Genomic DNA, 10,297 nt, shown 5'->3' on the forward strand with positions numbered 1-10,297 from the left:
CTTATTCACTTAGACACAAAAATCCTGTATGAAGTACACAGCAATTTTCATCCAGCAATGTACTGGAAGAATACATAGCAGGACTGTAAGGATGGTAGAGATGGTTCAACATTAGAAAATCTATTATTGTAATCCTATTGCTGCAGGGTAATGGAGAAAAGCTGTATGATCATCTGTGAGACTAGTACTGGAAGTATTTGGTTAAAAAAACCCACTTCTCATTTTAAGAATAAAACAAATTGGTAAACTAGAAAAAGAACTAAGTGCAGTTTGTGTGTGTGTGTTTAAATTTTCAAAAACCTTCAGAAAACATCATGAGGGATAAGGTAAGATGCGATCCATGTGACTTCTGGGAAGAAGGAAGCGCACCTGAGGCTAGCTGGGTGTTGTGTTGGATTCTTGGGAAAAGACAAAATTGTTATTTACAGATGAATTCTTACCCAGAAAACCCAAGAGAATTATTAGAAAACAAAGGTTCAGCGAAGTGACCACAGAGATCCACACACTAAAACTCAAACGATCCCAGGGTACAATAAAAAGAAGTCCATTAGGAAGAACAAACAAACCAAAACAGCAATAAAAACTGCCAGGAAAAAAAACTAAAAAGAAATGTGCAAACCACCAAGAAGACTGCAAGGCTTCAGCTGAACCCCAAGGGAAGACTCGGATTAACGGGAGACACCACCACAGTGCAGGACAGGAAATCTCAGTATTGTACTGAGAGCAAATTTGGGCAAGCTGATCTACAGGAAAACAAATCCCAGGACACCTCTGCCATTTGGCGACAGTCCATTACAGAATCTGAAATGGAATCCCAAACAAATGCCGGAAAAACGCTGCCATTTGGCGACCTTCTGTTACAGAACTCGGCCATAGGGCTCCAGGTTCCCGATGTGCCTGGAGGTAACACCCTACGAGGACCGCGGCAGCCAGCGCCAAAGAAACCCTGCGCAGAAGTCTGCGCAGCCGGAAGAGGCCCGTGGCCCCGCCCCTCCTTGCGTCGTGGGCGGGGCGTCTCCGTCCGGCTGACGCCCCCCGCGCGTCTCCGCTGTGCGCCAGCGTGCGGTCTGACGTCCGGCGGTGCTGCTGGTACCTGGGCAGCAGCGGGCAGGGCCTTGGAACTCGTCCCATGGTCGTTTTTCCCTTGGTTTCCAGTACTTGATGGCCACAGTGGGAGTTGTGGCTGGAAAGGGGCCGCGTGGCGTTTTCTTCCCACCTTGCCCCTCCGCCGTGCTCCGTTAAAGTGTCTCCGCACCCTCGGTCACCCCCTGTACCGCGCCCCCCTTCCTCAAATGAGGCCGCTTCCGGGGCTCCAGGTTTCCCCAGAAGGTGAGACCTTTCTCGTAAGCTCACTCATCCTATCCGGTTGCTGGCCTCTCGTACAGATAGCGTGGAGGGTGTGTTCTTGGTGCGACGGGTCCTGCAGGTGCGCACCATGGAAATGTGCCCCTCCCCCAACTTCTTTGAATATACCTTATCGGTCTGCAACAGAACCTCCCATCTTCACACGGAAGTCTCTTCCAAGGACCATCCGTCTTAGCACAGCACCTCCTCCCTTCCTAAAACCGCTCTTCTTATTAAATAATAGCAACAATTAACACTTTAGGAAGGAATGCCTGAAGGGTAGGACACTCAACCGAGCACTCCGCAGGCATGGTTTTATTTAAACATTGCAGCAATTTCTTAGGTAGAAACAAATGACAAAACTGAAGCGCAGAAAAGTTAAATAATTGGCGCAAGGTGTTGAGTAAGGTCCAGGTGAGGCCAGGTAGGGAGAGACAGGAAAGGGGCTACATAACCGGGCTCCCAGAAATTCCAGATGTGGAGAAATGTTATAGACAAGATATTGGCCAGAGGGAAGGGAACATAACAAATCCACCTTGTTTGTCCTAAATGTTATAGATGAGATATGTACCAAATTCCCTGGCCGGTTTTCTTCTATAAACCCCCTCAGTGGCCACCCATTCAGGACCCTCCTCACTCTAGAGAGCTCTTTCCTTTCGAACCTTCGCTTAATAGACTTTACTTCATGCCCTTTTTGTCCTTGAGATTCATTCTTCTACTCTGGGAGACAAGAACCCTGTAACTGTGCAACAGTGACATAGCTTGGATGTGGTGTTGACATTTGAATCCATTGTGTAGCTCACTGGAAAGCAGGTGCTATTATCCTTTCTCTTTACCAAATACCTGGGCATCCTCCTTTTTGTTGCTTCTGAGGATTTTTTCTGAGTGCTGTCTAGGAACCGTCAAAGCTCTCCTCACATAGACCCCTGAGTGTTACATTTTATAAGATATCTAAGCTCTGGGCTTAATATTTTGCACCCCCCAAATGTGCTTATGCTTCCTTAAAAATGTGCTCCTAACCCAGTACTCACTAACCAGCCCTTTTCCTTTGCCTCAATAGAACTGTCTTATTGTCATCACGGTTCTCAGCCAACATTTGAGCAACTAGTTTATGTAAGACAGTAAAGATAATTAGAGTTTTAAAGATCTCTGAGGTTCCTGACCACAAGGAGAAATATGAAATTTATTCATAAAAAGACCAACAAAGAAGCACATCAGCATTCAGTTGCACAGGAAAGTTCTACTGGAGCCAAATTTTTGGACAGATTTGTTAAGTGTTAGATTGTATCCTCATCTGTGAAATGTTACGTTTAGGCTAGATCATTAAAGTTATGTGAATTTTATTTCAGAGAAAGGAGTGATCACTACTGATGTGGGAACTGTTGGAGAAGCTATATAGTGTGTGTGTGTGTGTGTGTGTGTGTGTGTGTGTGTGTGTTATTCTTGATACATTATAGAAATAAAGGTTGAAGGCTTAGCACATTCTTTTTTCACTTTGAACATCTGATAATGGTTGTAGTCTTGCTCTAGAAATAAAGTCCCCATCATATAACACATTTTACTCAAATTTTAGAAGATTCATGGCTCACCCCTCCCTTCCAAAGCCTGCATGTTAAAGACCCTTGAATTAGGAAAATAAACTGAACTGCAGTTCAAAAGACGAGACTAAATCAGGTGTGGAGGGTCCTTATCTTGCAGGCAGAGTGGAACCATTGGAAGTTAAGAAGTAAAGTCTGGCAGGGGTGCGAAGGATGAATTACAGTGGGCAATGGCACTGAAACTGGTTAGGCAGCCAATGTAATAATTTAGGTAGATAGTTTAGGAGCTATTACAGGGTTATGCCAAAGAGTATTGGGAATGGGGGGGGAACTGCAAGAAATATTGGCAAGGACAAATGAAAAGGATGGATATAGAATTGAAAGATAGGAAGGAGTCAGTGATAACAAGGTTTGAGGTCTGTACAGCTGCAGTTACATATCTTCTCTACTTTGTCTTCAGTTTTTTATTGCACTAGGTCATTCCTGTAGCATACATGCTCTAAGAGGAGATGTCACTACTGACCCAGTGGATATTGAAAGAGATACAGCTATATACTCATAAACTCAAAAGCTCAGATGAACTAGACCACTATCAAAGCTATCAAAATGTACCCAAGAAGGAACAGATAAGCTGAATAGTACTGTAAGTATTAAAAAATTGAATTTGTATTTAAAATCTAGGAGTACCTGGGTGGCTCAGTCAGTTAGGCATCCAACTCTTGATCTCAGTTTAGGTCTTAATCTCAGGGTCGAGGGTTCAAGCCCTATGTCAGTCTCCATGCTGGGTGTGGAGACTACTTTAAAAAATAAAATAAAAAGGCCCAGCTCTGACACATTTTTCCATTTTTAAATTTCCTCTCCACCATTTTCTCTTCTTTCTGGAATTCTTATTATACTTATAGGCCTCTTGGATTTATTCTCTGTAATTTCTCTTTTTTTCCTCTCATTTTTTTCTTGGGAAAAAAAAAAAGGCAACTTGGAATCTAGCAGGTAGAGGCCAGAGATATACTTAAATATCCTACATGCATTTGAAAGCCCTTCACAACAAAGAATAATGTGTCCCCAAATGATAATAAGGACAGGGCAGAGAAACTCTTCCCTAAGCCAAACCACCAAAATCTCTTCTCAAAATACTGTAAGAACCATCTAAATGGGTTTCCTGCTTCTGCTTTTACCCATATGCAGTCTCTTCCCCCACAGAACAGCCATATGATTTTTTAAAAACACAAATCAGATTTTAATCAGGTTTTGACACTTCCTGCTTAAATTCTCCTGTTGCTTCTCACTGTACTTATGGTGAAACCGCAAGTCCTTAAACATGAAGCTGATTTCATAGTTTTACATTGTCCGGTCCTTGCTTTCTTGTTACCTCGTTTCATATCATTCTCCCTCTGACTGTGCTTGAGGTTAACCCATCTTCTTTCTGGACATCAAAAATGCTGAACTTCTACCTGTCTCAGGACCATTGAATTTGTGTTCCATCGGCCTGAAAGTTTTTTCCTACGAGTTTTCACATGGTTGGCTAATTTGGATCCTTTTTTTTTTTTTTTTAAAGATTTTATTTATTTATTTGAGAGAGAGAGGGCACCCACAGGAGTGCAGGGTGGGGCAGAGGGAGAGAGAGAAACAGGCTTCCCGCAGAGCAGGGCTGTATCCCAGAACCCTGAGATCACAACCTAAGCCAAAGGCAGATGCTTAATCCCTTAGCCGACTGAGCTACTCAGGTACCCTTGATTCACATCTTTCAAAGCTCAGGCCAAGTGTCACCTCCACAGAGGCAGGTCCTTCTTGTCCAGCATTATCAATTATATCACCTGTTTATTTTCTTTATAACACTTTTCACTAGAAACGGTTTTATGTTTTGTTTTTTTTTCACTTGTCCCAAAACTAGAATGTAAGCTCTGTGGATGTAGAAATATTGTCTGTTTTGTTCACCACTACATTTTCAGTACTGGATTGAGACTGAAGTAAATTTGCTGTATGACTGTGTGAACTAGAAAAAATACGTTTTACCTACCAAAATGACTAAGCCTCCAGAAGAGCTTGGTTTTACTTTAAAATGCACGTTGATCATGGATGATTCAAGGGCAGTGTTTATTAAACGATGAGGGATTGGAGATGGGCAAATAACAGAGCTGGAGGAGTGATATGTTCACTGAAGTTTTAGGACTGCATAAGACTTCTAAAAGAGCAGTGTTTTGCAGAGTGTGGTCTCAAGGCTACTTGAATCATTGTAGGTCTCCCTCCAGATCTTCTAAATGGAGATTTCTGTGTGTGGAGCGTAAGGATTTGCTTTTTAACAAGCTCCTTGGTGTTTCTTATGTGCACAAAGGTCAGGAACCAATGGAATAGTGCATAGAGAGGAACAATCAAAAGATTCAGGATTGAGCCCTAAAACGGATGGGCTTTAAGTGTGGGAGGAGAAACATGAAGCCTCAGATTGAGATAAGGAATGATATTTTGCAGGTACCACGGAGACGCTCTCAGCTATGAAGGGGAGCCAAAACTGCAGCTCTCCTTGACTGGTCCATTGCTCTGCTCAGGCTGCCATAACAAAATACCACAGACTATGTGGCTTAAACAACAGGAATTTCTTTTCCCACAGTTCTGGAGGCTGCGAAGTCCAAGATCAAGGCTTCAGAGTGTTAGGTTTCCAGCGAGAACTCTTTTCCCAGCTTCAGATGCCACCTTCTTGCTGCGCCCTCACACCCTCCCCTGACCTTTTTCTTTGGGGTGCATGGGGAAGAGAGCGATATCTCTCTCTCTTCTTGTGCGGCTACCAGTCCTATCAGATGTGGGCTCTACCCTTATGACTTCATTGAACTTTAATTGTCTCCTGAAGATACTGTCTCTAAATACAGTTACATTGAGGGCTGGACTCTCAGTGAATGAATTTTGACGGGATACAATTCAGTCTGTAGCAGTTGGTGTTTCCCTTTATCAGTGAAGAAAACCAGTTTCACGTACTGTGATCCAAGAGTATCACCACATCACTACTGAATCTTGTTCTTTTAGACCACAAAGCAAAGTTCAACTGAAACAGGTGCTTAGTTTGATTGAATCTGCATGAGATTTTTACCAAGGTTATAGAAATATGTATTTGATTTTTGCTGTTAGGACAGACATTTCAAATTAGGTATATGAAAGTTTACCATTTAATAGGAATATAAAGCCATTAGTGAGTCATTAATATCTGATCCTCTTTTTATTCAAAATTTAAAACCTAGCTTTCATGTCTTTTCTCCCCCAAAACTTCATTTTGCTTTTTAAATTCTCTAATAGTCTGTCAATATTTTGGTTTTATAGACAAGGCAGGCAGGTTGTATAGACATGGATAAGAAGCCCACACAAGGGGGCGCCTGGGTGGCTCAGTTGGTTAAGCAGCTGCCTTGGGCTTGGGTTGTGATCCCTGGGTCCTGGGATCGAGCCCTGTGCCCAGCTCCCTGCTCAGTGGGAAGTTTGCTTCTCCCCCTCCCTCTCCTTGTGCTATCTCTCTCTCCCAAATAAATAAATAAAACCTTAAAAAAAAAAGAAGAAATCCACACAAGTCCCAAAGATGTCTGGACCTCCACAGAGGAAGGAATTTTACTTGGTTTAAGACCTTCTGGAGGCGCCCCGCATCTGGCTCCCGAGCAGAGAGCCTGCTTCCTCCTCTCTCTCTGCCTGCCTCCCTGACTACTTGTGATCTCTGTCAAATAAATAAACAAACTCTTAAAAAAAAAAAAGACCTTCTGAATATTTTCAGGTATGTTTAAAAAAATTACTTTGTTTCTCTTTCACTATATTAATATCTGAGGGTAATTGTGTTACATTTTATATAAATCAAGATCAACACAAACAAAAGGAAAAAAGAAAGTAGAGCCTGAGACACCACTGATCCTAACATAGATCATCAACATCTTATTCTGCAGGTGACTGTGTGTTTTCTTCTTCATCATGATCTTAAGGAACCCATATCGACTCGAGTAGGGAAGAAGGTATGTTGATTACCTTGTTAAGGTTTTTCTGTTTATAAATTAGATAATTTAGAAAAAATTCATTAAAACTCCTCCATAATTTCTGTTTATTAACAAAGTTCATTGAGAATACTCACTATGTACCAGGCATAATGGTAACCATGGTATAGTCCCTTCAGCTGAGCAACTTTTAAAAAAATTTTTTAATTTTTAAAATTAACATATAATGTATTATTAGCCCCAGGGGTACAGGTCTGTGAATTGCCAGGTTTACACTTCACAGCACTCATCATAGCATATACCTTCCCCATTGTCCATAACCCAACACCCTCTCCCTAGCCTCCTCCGCCTGGTAACCCTCAGTTTGTTTTGTGAGATTAAGAGTCTCTTAGGGTTTACCTCCCTCCCAATCTCATTTTGTTTCATTTATTCCTTTCCTACCTCCCCAAACCCCCCACGTTGCCTCTGAAATTTCTCATATCAGGGAGATCATCCGGTAATTGTCTTTCTCTGATTGACTTACTTCGCTCAGCATAATACCCTCTAGTTCCATCCACGTCATCACAAATGGCAAGATTTCATTTCTTTTGATCAGCCGAGCAACTTTTATTATATTGGGCAATAAAGACAAAGAAATAGTCCATTACAACACAAATGAATGCTAGGACTTGTTGTGCATGTGTTAGAGGACGAGGAAAGGCTTTGGAGAGGGAAATTATATCTAAATTGAAATTTGGAGAATGAGGAGGCATTTTCCAGATGAAGCCAGAAAAGTGGAATTCAGGAAGATTTGTTACAAGCTGAAGGATTTGCATGTGCTAACCACTGTTGACATTTGGGTTTCTGATTCTTTCTCAAGTAATGGCCTTACACTTCTGCTGCTTGCCTTATCAGTGGACTAATCAGAGTTCTCAGTTGTAAGCAAAGGAAACAGACTCTGGCTTATGTAAATAGGAAAGGGATCTACTGAAAACGATACTGAGTAATTCATAGAAATGCCAAGAAACCCCAAGAATGAGTCTTGTAATGTAGATAGAAACAAAGTAAAACTTGGCAGCTAGAACCATAGGCAAAGGCATGCCCCAGAGCCCAGTCTGCTAAGGGCACACCGCAGCATTGCATCTACCAAGCTGACCGCCTCAGTTTGCATTGCCCTGGTCACTGATGCCACATGTGGTCACCACCACTACTGCCACTAGATGACGGCCATTTCCACCTCCCCTGGAAAATGGATTCTTCATCATCTCTGCTTTTTTATGTCATTAGTTCCTAGCAGTGGTTGACTGAGCCTTGAAGACATGCCCATGTCCTACCTGCTTAGGAAACTGGAAAAGCAAGTGTTGGCCTTTTCAGCACTGATGGCAGGAGGCGCGGGCAGAGGAGAATTCACCAAACGTAGGAGAATCACATACGGGGCAGGCAAATAGTCAAAATGAAACAAACATTCTTCACATTCAACTCTAGACAGTATCTATTGATTAGTTCACTTTAAGTTATTCCTCTGTCTTACCTACTTTATCCTGTTAGCGTTTGTTACTTGTGTTAGAATTAGTTTTTCTTTTTGGTATTTTGGCATTACTAATATACTTGTAATTCTACTTTTTGTTCCACCAACTGTAATCAGTTATTTTACTCTTTTTTACTTATCTTACACTTTCCTCCTCTCCTACTGTCTTTTTTTTTTTTTTTTTGAAAGATTTTGTTTTATTTGAGAGAGAGTTTGCACGAGCCAGGGGAAGGGGCAGAGGGAGAGGGAGAGGCAGGTTCCCTGCTGAGCAGGGAGCCTAACTTGGGGCCAATCCCAGGACTCTGGGGTCATAACCTGAGCCAAAGGCAGATGCTTAACTGACTGAGCCACCCAGGCGCCCCAGTTGGGCAGTTTTAACCTGGGGTCTTTCCTGGGATTGTAGTCATCAGAAGGCACTCTAGGGCTGGACAACCTAGAAGGGACCCCCATGTAGCTAGTAGTGGAAGGTGACGGGCCCCGGGGAGCTCTTCTCAGGCTGTGAAGCAGCCACAGATTCCCTGGCCAGGGGACTTGAGTTTCCAAACTCAAGCTGTAAGTCTTACTGTGACCTACCTTTAGAAGTTCCAGAATGCCACGTTTCCTTTGTTCTGTTGATAAGCAAGTCAGTCTAGTTGGCCTACTTTCAAGGAATGGGAACTTAGATTCCCTTTCTTGATGGGGTGTAACAAGAACACGTAAAATGTGAGATGGTTGTGACCATCTTTGGAAAATAAAATCAGAAGATGTTGACTCCATGACCTTCTGCTTCTCATGTGCTCTTTCCTGCTTTATGTTGTAAATCTCTAAGAGTACATTGTACTGTATTTGTTGCCAATGATAAAAGTCGACCTCTCAAGGAAAAATCAAAATTTTGGTAGATTTGTATCTACTCCTCATTTTCCTCTTTTTTCTTACATCAGGAATTTAACAGCTTTTCCAAACTTAATGACTTCCCTGATGATATTAGTAGTGATGTTAATGAATATGAATTTTTCATATTATATAACTAAGTGAGTTAACTTTTGGAAGATCTGCATAATTTAGTAGACCAGTGTTTTTCAGATAATCAATGCATGATGTTACAAAATCATGAATAGGTAAAAGCCATTTGAAGTGCAAGGTTGACTAATAGATTTTATTGTAACAGAGTATGAAGATCATTGATATGATTTCAGATTCCACATTGCAGCTAACTCTGTTTCTATCTCTAAATTGTCAGTAATTTATTTTTTTAAATTGTGGTAAAATGTACATAAAATGAAATTTCCCATTTTAACTGTTTTTTTAAATTATTTATTTATTCATTTATAAAGATTTTATTTATTTATTTGACAGACAGAGATCACAAGTAGGCAGAGAGTCAGGCAGGGTGGGGGGTGAAGCAGGCTCCCTGCTGAGCAGAGAGCCCGATGCGGGGCTCGATCCCAGGACCCTGAGATCATGACCTGAGCCGAAGGCAGAGGATTAACCCACTGAGCCACCCAGGTTCCCCTTAACTGTTTTTTAAAGTATGCAGTTGAGTGGCAATAGGTATATTCATACTGTTGGGCAAGCATCACCCATAACATCTCTAGAACTTTTCATCATCCCCAACTGAATTTCTATATTTATTAAACAATAATTCCCACTTCCCTCTCCCAGCAGGATCTCAAAAAAACCTGTTAAAATACTTTTCCCTTTTCTAAGTCCATATCTGTGTGAGGCTGGATTTTTTTCAGATACTTCAGTTAAAACAACTTATTACAACAGATCGAATGCAGAAGCAGATCTAAGTGGTCATATGTATTAGTTTCCCATTACAATAAAACAAATAATACAATCATAGTAGCTTAACACAAATCCCATTTATATCAGTTTCACTGGGTCAGGAGTCTGGGTTCGGACGGGGTCATCAGGGTCTTCGCACAAGGTCTCACAGGCTAAAATTAAGATGTTGGCCAGGGGTGCAGTTT

The 10,297-nt window shown here is 41.7% G+C and overlaps 1 long non-coding RNA gene across 1 annotated transcript; it reads left to right on the top strand.

Annotated features, from left to right (window-relative positions):
• Nucleotides 1–1,063: 1,063 nt before the first annotated feature.
• LOC125085696 (uncharacterized) lies at nt 1,064–7,098 on the top strand. Its single transcript, XR_007122990.1, has 3 exons — nt 1,064–1,329; nt 3,343–3,525; nt 6,794–7,098. It is a non-coding gene; the product is annotated as an uncharacterized LOC125085696 (long non-coding RNA).
• The last annotated feature ends 3,199 nt before the right edge of the window (nt 7,099–10,297 follow it).

Source organism: Lutra lutra, chromosome 15, assembly GCF_902655055.1.
Source record: "Lutra lutra chromosome 15, mLutLut1.2, whole genome shotgun sequence".
Lineage (NCBI taxonomy): Eukaryota > Metazoa > Chordata > Mammalia > Carnivora > Mustelidae > Lutra > Lutra lutra.